The sequence below is a fragment of the Pseudoliparis swirei genome, chromosome 22 (genome assembly GCF_029220125.1).
Source record: "Pseudoliparis swirei isolate HS2019 ecotype Mariana Trench chromosome 22, NWPU_hadal_v1, whole genome shotgun sequence".
Taxonomy (NCBI): domain Eukaryota; kingdom Metazoa; phylum Chordata; class Actinopteri; order Perciformes; family Liparidae; genus Pseudoliparis; species Pseudoliparis swirei.
The window spans coordinates 20107865-20122210 of NC_079409.1; positions in this window are offsets into that span (position 1 = coordinate 20107865).

Sequence of the window (14346 nt, forward strand, 5' to 3'; positions counted from 1 at the left end):
TCTGAGCAATCAAATTAACCCAGGAAACGGTTATATATGAAGTGCTCGGGGTATTGTTTGCAAATTTGTGCAATAACAAATGCATCAGTGTGACAGGCAATCGTTTTCTGCCTCGACCCCCCCCAATAAAACACTTCCAGGCCAGTTAGTGTCGGGTAAGCCGCTCGCAAATCTGCTTTTGGGCTCTGAAATAATGATGTCGTTTATGAATCTATCGGGCAGAACTGTTTACACAACTCTCCTTCTTCTGTTCTGCAATTCTGTGGCACCCTTTTTTCTTTTTAGCGCTGGTTTCTCGATGTGTCTGGCTTCCTGCGTGGCGAGCATGTTGTAAATAATCGTCCCTTTTTTTCGGAGGGGGGGTGGGGGTGCATTCGACACCTGGATGAATTGAAAATCAAATGGTGGTGAGAACGATATAAATACAAATGTTGTAGTAAGTTCAAAGTGGAGGAGGATGATTTATGTTGCTGTTATGTCATTTTTAGGTATCTGTTGTTGTTTTTTGTTGTCTAATAATATGTAACTTGTAAAAAAAAAAAAAATGTAATGATTGAAATAAAGAAAGAACTCTCCTTCTTTCAGCTCTCTGGATCTGAGGAGCAACGTGTCACAACTGTGTTGATGCACGGAAGAAACAGTGGGGGAAAGTTCTATTATTATTTATTTTTCAACAACAAAGCATTATGTATTTTCATACAGTCACTTTCTTTGTCAATGTTCCAGTTGTATGTCTTGGTACGTGTGATATTCAGGTACAGTGTGTACAACACACACCAAATGGTGCTCACTCTAGTAGAAAAAAAGAAGAGGGGAAAAAGGATAATAATGAATATATTTCATACAAAATGATTAAATACAAATAATATGAATGCAATGAAATAAATAATTGTAATAATAATAATTGTCCACTCCTGAGTATGTATGTGCTATATATGTTTTTCGAGAGGATTGTGTGTGATGTGTGAAAAGCTGTTTTTGATATTGTTTTGATATTTTTGGTATTGTGCATAATACATTTCAATAAATCCTCCAACTTTATTCTACGATGTTATTCAAACGCCACGAGTAATTATTATTATTAACTATGCCAGTCAACACTATTGAGATGTCTGGCATATGAGCGCATGTCTTGAACTGGGTCAGTTGTACAGCTGTGTGAAAAGTAATATAATACGATAATATAACTTGGATAATCCAACAACACAATACCCCCCCCCCACCCCTTGCACCCCTCCCTCTCCGAATACCTCAGTTTAACCTCCATCCATGCCATGCGGTGCTCACCAGAGCATTCATCATGACACAACAGTCTGACTCCCTGTCTCCGAGGCTGACGGCAAGCTGTTCACTTAATGAGATGCATGCTAGCACTGAAGGCTTTTTGGGGGAGACAGATTGGGCCTCCCGCCAACCGGGTCCGGCGCGGTCGGACCTCACCCCGGCAGCCCCGCAGGCGAAACTGTTTGAGCAACCTGACCCTCTTTGCATAATTTAACTCTCCCGGTTAGCGGCCGGGTCCTCGCGGGGCAACGCGCCCGGCTTATCAGACAGAGTTCAATGAAGGAATGTGTAGTAATAAGGTTGATTAGGGCTTTATTGTAATGGTGTCTAATTAGACAAGAGTGTTGCTTGAGCCTGGGAAGCCGTCTAGGAGGCCTTGATGGGAGCGATATGACATACACTACCGTTCAAAAGTTTGGGATCACCCAGACAATTTCGTGTCTTCCATGAAAAATCACACTTTTATTTATCAAATGAATATAAAATATAGTCAAGACATTGACAAGGTTAGAAATAATGATTAATATTTGAAATATTAATTTTGTTCTACAAACTTCAAGCTCAAAGGAAGGCCAGTTGTATAGCTTCTATCACCAGCATAACTGTTTTCAGCTGTGCTAACATAATTGCACGGGTTTTCTCATCAGACATTAGTCTTCTAAGGCGATTAGCAAACACAATGTACCATTAGAACACTGGAGTGATAGTTGATGGAAATGGGCCTCTATACACCTCTGGAGATATTTCATTAGAAACCAGACGTTTCCACCTAGAATAGTCATTTACCACATTAACAATGTATAGTGTGTATTTCTGATTAATTTAATGTTATCTTTATTGAAAAAACAGTGCTTTTCTTTGAAAAATAAAGTCATTTCTAAGTGATCCCAAACTTTTGAACGGTAGTGTATATTGTAGTTTAATTAACTAATACTCAATTAAACTGTACACATTACCCTCCTGGACTAAGTTCTGCTGCCCTAAAGCCAGAAATGGTTGTCTGCATCGGCGGTATTTGGAAATGTTAGCTCTCTCTCATTTCCAATGTAAATGTACGCAGGTGTTTTCAAGGACCTCTGCGTTATATAAAATCCAACGTCAGCACTATTTGATGGATTATAGTGGACAATGTGAAATGGGAGACAAGTGCAGATACCTGCAGCTGAGAAAACTTCGCGGTGAATCGAAATAAATGAGACTCTCGCCTCTGTTTCCCAGAAGCTTGGTGTGGTCAGTGTCTTATTACCTTATTCTTAATTTCTTAAGTTGGAATCAAGTAGTAAAACAAAATCTGATACGGGGATCTACGACTCCTCCGTCTCGATAACAAAGCGAGCGTCAACAGTGATCCTTTGTGGAGTTCGGAGGACCTTTTTTTTTTTTCACGATAGCACCGGCTCAAAGCGAACGGCAATTATCCCTGTCCATTTTGGCTCACATTTCACATTTTTCCTCCAATTAACTCCGGTGCTAACACACACACACACACACACACACACACACACACACACACACACACACACACACACACACACACACACACACACACACACACACACACACAGATGCATGCACACTACATATTGAGCAGCTTCTGAAAATTGTCTTTATTTTTTCTAATGCGATCAAACCCAAACAGGAGATTCCATTTATTTTCTTGCAGGTAGAGTGTATTCTCTGGGATATTCTCTGGCACACGGATTGTTTGGAAAGGAGTTCAATTCCCGCCCCACACACACACACACAACCCCTTACTGGTGTGAGACCACTTTGATGACGAGAGTGTCGCAGGTCACACTGACAGTATCTCCCCCCCGCATTACCTCTGGCTGTACGGGATCCAAACGCTTACATTTTAGACTTTGTCTCTGCGATCGTGCTGAAAAACAGCTGCGACAACCATTACAGGGGTTGTGAACATTTATCACTCGAAATCCCTCGTTAAGATAAGAGCCGTGTCTGCAACCATAAAGGTCGGCGATAAAGATTAAAGAGCTTATTTTGAAGTGAGATTTCCACCTCATTGAGTCATCCTCGTTGTCGTGTCATTTTCGGCCATCTTGGTTCTCCATCGAAAAGGTCCTCGGTTCATCCGCGACGGGATTTGGAAAACGATTGGATTAATTTTCTTCCCTCCGGATCAATCGTTTAACATGATTAAACCTTCGCGCGACTAAACCTTCGTGAGACGTATCATGTGATTAACCTCCGTGTGCCGTATCAGAGAGCGATCGATCGCTAGCAGCTACAAAGACCACCTGGTGGAGTAGGCGTGTATTGCGGCTCGGCTTATTATACGTGCAGTTTTTTTGAAGTTGGAAGAGGTTTTTGGAGAGTGTCGTCCGCGGTGCGTAATAACACAGCTCTCATCACACGGCCAATGTTTTCACTGACAACAGACGGGCACGCATACGATTAAACCGCGATTGGATTCATTGAACCCTCCAGGCCGAGCCGGCCCTCCACCTGTGAGGTGGGACCCCCCACCGAGGACTCGGCACCCACTCGTACGCCCCGCTCTCTCCCCTCCAACGGCTCCAGAGGCTGTTGTGTGAACCCTGCTCGCTCCCTGCTCGCTGCTCCTTTGATAATTATGAATTATTACAGGCTGGGGCTTTGTTAGCCACTCTCTAATTTTGCAGATCATAATTGATCACAGGTGTGGCGTGGGGAGTGGTTTTTTTGAAGTGTTTCTTCTCTTCTCTCTCTCTCTCTTTCCCACCTTCTTCTTTGCGTTAGCAGTGAACCGAGGTCGTCTCCCAGGCAAGCCCCCCCCCGTTGGAGAGCTTCCCCTTTTTCGTAATTCCAGGAACGCTCCTTCTGTGTCTCGGACGAGTCGATGTCCTTTCATCCTCCTCGGTGGAGAGGAGGACACCGCTAGCGCTCACTGTCAGTCCAGCTGGGATGTGGCGCAACTCGCTGCATTCCTCCTGTTGCTCTGGTCACTCAGGGTGTGTGAACATGTGTGTGTGTGTGGTGTGTGTGTGTGTGTGTGTGCTTCCCCCCTCAGCAGAGCCTCCACATAGTCCTCACAGCCAAACCATTTTGGGAATGGCTGGAGAGGAGGGGGATATTGGATTAGAAAAAGGCAAAGGGTATACATCTTTCACTGCGGCTCTCCAGTCTATCTCCCATCCAGAGGATTTATGATGTTTAAGAGTCAAATAATAAAGGGGAGAGAGAGAGAGAGCGAGAGAGAGCGAGAGAGAAACAACAACACATGAAGTTGTGCTTGCCTCTCTCTGCCGGGCTGTTCGTTGGAGTCCAGCTCTTCACCGCTCGGCTCCTTGATTGATTGTGAAGCTTTACAATTTGTGTGCGCTGTTTTTTTTCTTCTTCCCCAGATGATTTTTTTCTTCTTCGCGTTGCCTTGAAAAACACCAAAAAAAAGCAGGTGAGGGGAGTAGGGAACAGGGGGGGGGGGGGTGACCTAATTTATAAACCCTCCAGTTAGATAAATGCGTCCCCTTGCTGGGTGGTGAGCGGTGAGGTAACCGGCTCCTCCCTGGAACACATTTCCACCAATTTATTGACAACTAAATCAACAGTAAGTATTTCCAGTTTACCGTTTAATTGCAGTCAGCTGGAACATGTTGCATTTTGACACGAAGTCACTGCTAACACACACACACACACGCATACACACACACACTCACACTCACACACACACGCATACACACACACACTCACACTCACACACACACGGGGCGTTCTGCGGGCAGCAGGTGTGCTCATGCTGCAGGGTCTCGGTCCAATTGGTGTCGAAGCCGTGAGTCACTGAGACTCAGCCGTTCCATCAGTCCAGCTTTGTTGCTCAGAATGTGACCATTTCTAACTTAATGAAGGTTGCGTGCAGGTGGCGAGCCCGTGTTAGCACGTGGCCCGCGGCGAGCCCGCGTTAGCACGTGGCCCGCGGCGAGCCCGCATTAGCACGTGGCCCGCGGCAAAAGAAAGATTCATGCTTCAGGAAAGTCGAGTACTTTTGCACGAGTCCAGTTCGATGTCAGCGGCCGCTGTGATTGGTTCAAGCTTTCTCCCCCGGACCCCACAATGAGGTTTCTATTACAACTGCCACATAAATGTTCTTTTGACGAGACACATTTATCTTTTTTTCCCTCCGTGTTTTGACAAAAACTCGAACATCAACACACATCAACAACGGGAGACAGACCAACACAATTCGTGGTTCATTGTGTACGTTTGCCACATGGAACAACAATAACAACTGCGGCGGTTTGGCTTTGGTTGGTTGTAGTTTCCGCTTTTACCTCGACATCGTGCTCTTTGTAGCACCTGCAGTGGTTTGGAGGAGGGAGGCTTCTGCCAATCATGTGCACATGATTACCGGACTTGTGTTTTGCGTTGTGTTTTTTCTTCTTCTTCCCCTACGAAATGTTACATCAGACTTCCCACAGTCTGCGATGGATTTGGATGTTAAATGTTCTTTCCTTTTTTTTATTTTTATTTGATCCAGTCGTAATCGTCCTAACTGCCTCCATCTAAATCAATACGGTATGCAGCTGCAAGCAAATTATTTTGTTGACAAGGATTGCTTGTAAGTTTGTCAGCGTGATCATTCTTGCAGAGCTCTGTGTGTGTGGGTGTGTGTGGGTGTGTGTGTGTGTGTGTGTGTTGTCTGTGTGGTAATCTGGCTAATGTTTACAGCAAGCTGCTCTGCGGTCAGACAGCTGATCTTGGCCAGGAGAGAGAGCACGCCTAGGGGAGGTGGGGGGGGGGCTGTGTTTGGTGTGGTGTGGGCAAACTCAGAGCGGCACAACATTAAAATTCTTCCCCTGAACATAACGTCCTGTGCAGCGAGATGCAGAGGGGCGTGAGTGAGTGAGTGTGAGAGAAAGGAGGAGGGGGGGGGGGTAGAGAGAGGGGGGTGCAGATGTGATGAAACCCCCGAACCCTCGGCTGTGTCGCCCCCACAGCAATTGTCGCTCCACTTGCCTGTTTTCCATTATGCCACATTTCCATGTAGTTTCCTGTCAGATATATATATATATATTTTTTTAAAAGGCTGGTGTGAATTTTACTGAACCCCCGAAAAACCACGTGTGGACACGCTCCCCACCTGGAGCGGCCGGGAACAGAGGAATGTGAACATGTACGCGAGGCGGGCGGAGATGATGATGTGTTTCACAACAAGCACTCTCACGGCCAACAGGCCGCCGGCGGCACGGCTGCTTGGGCGACTTTACTATGTACAGGTGCCGAGGAGGAGGAGGAGGAGGAGGAGGAGGAGGAGGAGGAGAGAGGGGAGAGAGAGGAGAGAGAGGAGAAGTAGGTGGAGGAAGAGGAAGAGGGGAGAAAAGGAGGAGGAGGAAGAGGAGAAGAGAGGGGAAAAGAGGAGGAGGAGAAGGAAGAAGAGGAGGAAGAGGAGGAGAGGGGAAAGAGGAAGAGGAGAGAGGAAAGAGAGGAGAGAGCATAAAAAGGAGAGAGGAGGAGGTGGAGGAAGAGGAAGATGAGGAGAGAGGGAAGAAAATGAGGAGGAGGAAGAGAGAGGAGGAGGAGGAGAAGAAGGGGGAGGAGGAGGAGGAGGAGAGAGGGGAGAGAGAGGAGGAGAGAGGATAGAGGAGGAGGAGAGAGAGGAGAGAGAGGAGAAGTAGGTGGAGGAAGAGGAAGAGAGGGAAAGAGGGGAGAAAAGGAGGAGGAGGAGGAGGAAGAGGAGAAGAGAGGGGAGAAGAGGAGGAGGATAAGGAAGAGGAGGAAGAGGAGGAGGAGAGGGGAAAGAGGAGGAGGAAGAAGAAAAGGAGAGAGGAAAGAGAGGACAGAGCATAAAGAGGAGAGAGGAGGAGGTGGAGGAAGAGGTAGATGAGGAGAGAGGGGAGAAAAGGAGGAGGAGGAAGAGAGAGGAGGAGGAGAAGAAGGGGGAGGAGGAGGAGGAAGAGGAGGAGGAGGGCCTTCAGCGCCGTGGCCCGCCTGTTGCCCTGATGGCGTCATGGCCCTGCCAGCTGTGGCTGCATGCCGCTCCGTGGCGAGGGAGCTCTGTTTCTCCTCTGGGCCGACGGGGAGCGTGTCGACGCCAGGCGGAGGGGAACAGGACCGGGTTTATGACAACATCGGCCATGAGCCATGAAAGTAAACCCACCGTCATTTTCCCACCTTCTTTTTTTGTGTGTGTGCGTAATGAGGCAACTCTCTGTTGTTCCAAAAAAATACTGAAGCGGGCCAATCCTCACGTGGCACCCGTTAGAGGGTCTTCAGAGGGCCAAGGTCATCCAAGTACATTCAACACTTGGGTTCAGTACAAAGCATAGGCATGCCAAACGGCCATTTAAATTACCAAAATATGAATATTTTTGGATGACCGCCGCTCACCTTTCCATTAGGACACACTTAAAAATATACTTTTCCTTTCATCCAAATTGGTATTTCCCCCTTTGCTCCAGCTAAACCAACGGCCAGATTCCTTTACAACTCGCCGTGTGTATTTATGATTTATGTCCCACAGAGGATGATTCCTAATGCTTTAGCTGACATGTACAGTGCACAGAGCCATGCTCCCCAGAGGATGAACCCCCGCCACTACGGACACCCAGTGAGCTTTGCATGGAAGAATATCTGAGAATCTAACTGACGACAAAAAGTATCAAATGGAGCGAATCACATTTTCTCAAGAAGCCTATCTTTACTAAACGATGGGGTCCAGTCACACATTATAAATACAATGATTGTTTTTATTTTTACTCTGTGTCGCTCGGCCCTCTGGTCGAACTGCTCTCGTTAACTCTCTCTGTGCACACACACACATCATACACGCTCCTCTGTGAAACGCACATATAGCATATATAATACTACACTCAGGAGTGGACAAGTATTATTTTATTTTATTATTTTATGATTTTAATTTTATTTGTATTATTTGTATTTCATTATTTTTCATGCAATCATTATTATCCTCTTGTTCTTCTTATTTTTCCTGGAGTGAGCACCGTTTGATGTTTGACATACAACTGGAAAATTGACAGAGAAAATTACTGTATGAAAATACATATTGTTATGTTGTAAAAAAATAAATACAAATAAATAAAACAATCTAACTGCCTGAGCCTATCCGTGCTCCCCTGAAGCTGAATCCTTTCAACTATACTTACGTTGTGCGATCTCATTCTATCAACTAGTAAACAAGTGTCTTTTCTATAAGAAACAAATTCATCAATAGCTTTTCTCAATTGTATTTTTCCTATAATGCTCAATGTCTACATGACATTCATCTGCACGTCGAGGAAATAGATAAAGTCGAGCGTCCTAGAAGCGTCATCTGGGACAATAAGCATCAGAATGGGGTGACTCGCATGCGTTTATCATTACCGGCCCCTAGCTCCGCCTCCTCCCAGGTCGTGGGTCGCCTTGTGACTGCGTGAGCCAGCGGTGAGCGTGGCCCTCGGTGGTAAAGCACCGCTGCTGTAATGCATTGTGCTTGGCTGCCTCTTCTGAAACATTTCACTAATGGCATTAATGTTCCGAGTCCTCTGGTCCTCCGCTGTGTGCCAACTGAGAGGGGGGGGCAGCAGGGGGACGACGGCGACGTGGAGCAGCGGCTTGAATCTAAGCAGATGGCACTTGTTTTACTTTCTGCCCCGGCCATCTGGAGTTTACTTAAACTGATGACATCATCATCAAACACCGTCCCACCAGCCAACTATGGCACTCACCACACACATATACACACACACACACACACACACTTACAGAATACAACAGCAGCCCCAAAGTGATGCTGAAGTGCTGGAGTGTATCCATGTGTGTGTGTGTGTGTGTGTGTGTGTGTCGTTCTATTTGGCAACGGATTGCCTTGCAAAACACACACAAATGTGTTCATAAGTACCAGGCCTGTAAAAATGTCATCCCTCTGTCTCCTCAGTGCTCATTCAGAGTGACATAATACTGGCCTCCAGAATGCCATCATTAATCTAAATGTCCCTTGGCGTTTTCTAACTCCTCTGTCAACTACATAAAAACTTTAATCACCGCCGTCACCGAGGACTGATCCTTGTCCCAGCGCCACGGTCTCCGGGAGAAAGTCAAGAGCAATCAGTTGACTTCATTTACTTGGAACGGCCTGTTTGTGACACCTGCGCTCCGAGACGTAAGCACAGACGCAGGGCAGCACCGTCCGTAACGCAGGAGGTTTTCCTTAAGAAGTTCATAAAAACAAAAACGAATAACCACCTCGAGTAGGTGATGTATTCCTTTCCAAAACACAAGGGGTGAAATGTGTTTAGAGAGCGGATGGACTCCGGTGTTAGTGCAGTTGATCCTTTAATTCCAAAAGGATGCGCTCACCCGGCCTTTATCGTTGACTTCGAGGTGCATCTGAATGCGTCGGCTCGGTTTTTTGTGCTTGACACATTCGGTAACTAGAATGGGCACTCGGTAGAGCGCATACCTTCGCATATCACAAGATTGGGCATTGAATTATGAACATTTTGGCATTAGTTGCATGCCAATTGGATACAAATTGACCACGCTATGGTAAAAAGAAGATTTTGACCTTTTCGTGACCTTGACCTTGACATTTGACCCGATTGATCCCAAAATCTAATCAAATGGTCCCCGGATAATAACCAATCATCCCACCAAATGTCATGCGATTCAAGAAGATTTTGACATTTTCATGACCTTGACCTTTGACCCGATCGACCCCAAAATCTAATCAAATGGTCCCCGGATAATAACCAATTATCCCACCAAATTTCATGCGATTCGGTTTAATACTTTTTGTGTTATGCGATTAACACGCATACAAATAAATAAATAAATACACGCCGATCAAAACAAAACCTTCCGCATTTTCAATGCGAAGGTAATAAATAAATGAATAAATATATAAATACACGGCGATCCAAACATAACCTTCCGCATTTTCAATGCGAAGGTAACAAGCAAACAACGGGCGTTTAAGAAATGTGAGTTATTTCCTTTCTCGGACTCCCCCGAGCTCAGAGGGGGTCAAGGGGGTCACGACATCATAGCGTGCCACCGGAGGGTCCGTTTGATTGCCTTGGCATTCGTGAATGTTTCTTTTACTCACTCAGAATAAAACACGTCGGCGCGTGTGACGTCGCTCGGTTTCAAGCCGACGTGGAAGGAAAACCAAAAAAGTCCCGGAATGAAACCGCTCGACTTCCAAAGGGGCCGCGGCCCAAATGGCATCCCATAATATGACCGGGAACAAAGAGGGAAACAAAGGACGTGTAGAGTCCTCTCGTTTTCTTTCTGTGGTTTTATAGCCTGGCTGCGAGGCTTATCCTCAAACCCAGAGGATTCGGGTTCAAGACACTCACATTCTTTTGTGTTTCTGTTTTATTTCTTGGTGATTTGTTTTTGTTAGAATTAGAATATTTCACAGGGTTAGTGTGACATTAATATCACATCCCAGAGGGCAGATAGATCGCGCTGTTTGTACCCATCAAATGTGAAATATGTGAAATAACAGTACAACACAATAATCTAGACTCAGTCAACCTAGACTAGTTAGTGTAGCCTTAATCTCAGGTTATATGGTTCCATGTACGGTAGTAAAAGGTCAAGAATGAACTTCCATGTGGACTTTAATGAGGCCGCTGACAACAGAACAAAGCAGATTTTCAAAATGCTGAAATATGTCAGGGATTATTACTTCAAACCCCCCGGCTGGATTCAGGAGGACACGTAGTTAATCCTTTGCAGGAGCTCGGAGGCCAGCTGTCCGCGGAGTGTGCCGGTTCCCCCCCCCCCGACCGGCCAGTGGTGATGATGGTGAGCTGGACCGCAGTTCGCCGACGCCATGTTCGCCAGCGCCATCTTCACCAACGACATGTTCGGCCAACACCATGTTTGTCAACGTCATGTTCACCAGCGTCGCGTTCACCAAGGCCATGTTCAACAACGCCATGTTCGCCAACGCCACGTTCAACAACGCCATGTTCGCCAACGGCATGTTCAACAACGGCATGTTCACCAACGGCATGTTCAACAGCGCTATGTTCAACAGCGCCATCTTCAACAACACCATGTTCAATGACGCCATTTTCGCCAACGCCATGTTCAACAGCGCCATCCTCACCAACGGCATGTTCGCCAATGCCATGTTTGTCAACGGCATGTTCGCCAACGCCATGTTCAGCAACGCCATGTTCAACAACACCATGTTCGCCAACGCCACCCTCACCAACGCCATTCCCACCAACGACGTGTTCGCCAACGCCATCCACGCCAACGACTTGTTCACCAACGCCATCCACGCCAACAGCATGTTCGCCGACACCATTTTCAACAATGCCGTGTTCACCAACATCATGTTTACCAACATTATGTTTACCAACAACGTGTTCGCCAACGACGTGTTCGCCAACGACGTGTTCGCCAACATCATGTTTACCAACATTATGTTTACCAACAACGTGTTTACCAACGACGTGTTCGCCAACGACGTGTTCGCCAACGCTATGTTCGCCAACGAGGTGTTCACCAACTCCATGTTCGCCAACTCCATCTCCGCCAACGCCATGTTCGCCAACTCCATCTCCACCAACGCCATGTTCGCCAACTCCATCTTCGCCAACGCCATGTTCGCCAAGGCCATGTTCGCCCAACGCCATCCTCGCCAACGCCATGTTCAACAGCGCCATGTTCAACAGCGCCATCCTCACCAAAGGCATGTTCGCCAATGCCATGTTTGTCAATGGCATGTTCGCCCAACACCATGTTTGTCAACGGCATGTTCGCCCAATACCATGTTTGTCAACGGCATGTTCGCCCAACACCATGTTTGTCAACGGCATGTTCGCCCAATACCATGTTTGTCAACGGCATGTTCGCCCAACACCATGTATGTCAACGGCATGTTCGCCCAATACCATGTTTGTCAACGGCATGTTCGCCAACGGCGTGTTCGCCAACGCCATCCTCACCAAAGCCATTCCCACCAACGACGTGTTCGCCAACGCCATCCACGCCAACAGCATGTTCGCCGACGCCATTTTCAACAACGCCGTGTTCACCAACATCATGTTTACCAACAACGTGTTCGCCAACGACGTGTTCGCCAACGACGTGTTCGCCAACGCTATGTTCGCCAATGAGGTGTTCACCAACTCCATGTTCGCCAACTCCATCTTCGCCAACGCCATGTTCGCCAACTCCATCTTCGCCAACGCCATGTTCGCCAAGGCCATGTTCGCCCAACGTCATGTTCAGCAACGCCATGTTCGCCCAACGCCATCCTCGCCAACGCAATGTTCACCAATGCCATGTTCACCAACGCCATGTTTGTCAATGGCATGTTCGCCCAACGTCATGTTCAACAACGCCATGTTCGCCCAACGCCATCCTCGCCTACGCAATGTTCACCAATGCCATGTTCACCAACGCCATGTTCGCCAATGCCATGTTCAACAGCGTCATGTTCAGCAACGACATGTTCAACAACATCATGTTCGCCAACGCCATGTTCGCCAACGCCATCCTCACCAAGGACATTCCCACCAACGACATGTTCAACAACACCATGTTTGCCAATGCCGTGTTCGCCAACGCCATCCTCACCAACGCAATGTTCACCAATGCCATGTTCACCAATGCCATGTCCACCAACGCCATGTTCGCCCAACGCCATATTTATTATGGTTTCACAAGAGAATTGCTGAACATGTTAGAAACACACTGATCTTTAGTTATCAAGCAACATAAAACACATCACAGAGACGGTATGACTGAAGTGGAGTTCAAGTGTAATTCTGACTGTATCGTGCTCGTCAGTGTCGAGGAACAGCAACGCAGACAAGAGACCAAACGTGGACCGCCTCATCGAAGGGGGAGCGCCAGCAAGACCTCAGGAGACCTTTAGACCAGCAAGAGAAAGACCAGCACATCACCGAGGTCATAAAGACTCACTAAAAAAGACAAAGAACTTGAGATGCCATCAGGCAGGATTGAATGTATTTTATGTTGTTTGGGATGTGCTGTCAGCTGAACCACTGCGCCTGAACCCGTCCATGAGTAGAAGTAGATATTGTCTGTACTGCATTGTTAACGTCATCAACAACACCATGATGAAACAATGTTTTAGGGATTTCACTTAAGAAGAAAGATGTATTTTAATGGAAATTGCATCCGGGAATACATGTATGTAAGAGACAAAGCACAGCCTTAATCCTTTGTTTTATACAACGCAATTTGTTTTACAACATTTGTACAAGAAAAGCCGACCTGTTGCATCATGGGGGCGGCTCCCTTCAACTCCAGAGACGTCGGTTGCCGCTGTTGCAGGTTCAGATTTACGTCCAACTTCTCCAAGTCCAGACAATGACGGCCTTTGAAGGCCAACGAGTCGTTCCAAACGACAATGTTCATTGTCAAAGTCATTGTTGTCGGTCATGGTGCGAGATCAAACCTGCTGTGGCTTTCTCACGCCTGAGAGGAGGAAAGACTCATTTTAACCTCGAAACTGAAGCTGAAACTAAAGACCTATGAAAATCGACTACTTCTCCCCCTCCTTAAATACAAAATTAAATTCACTGTAAACATATACAAATAGATCTTAAAAATAGACAACAAGTGAAACGAATAAATCAGGAAAATATCAGATCTCTCGACCATTATTTTGATATTTTCCAGCTTTTATTTGTGTTCCCATACCTGCTCTAATATCTGTTATATATTCAACTAATATATGATCAGGCAGGGTGGACTGCTGTGCTTCCCAGGACCCCAGCCACTGACTAATTGATATATATATATATATATATATATTTTTGGTGTGTGATATGAATGAGCTAAATGTAGTTTACGTTAGGAGCCCCTCTTGTATAGAGGACGAAATGTGGAAAATGATATGAATACATCGGCAAATATATCCATTTTACGAGTTAACTCATAAAACTAAATGACCTCAAAGACTAAGCGTGTCTGTTTTCTCCACATGCGCCTCCTCCGCCTGCATCACAGCTGCAGACCAGCTCCACTGCTCCTGCAGCACTGTGGGAAACCCTTCTCCCACTTTACGCTGGTATTTGGATGGGTCACCCGTCAATCACTCTGACAGGTCTGTGATAAGCAAGGCCCATCCGAATG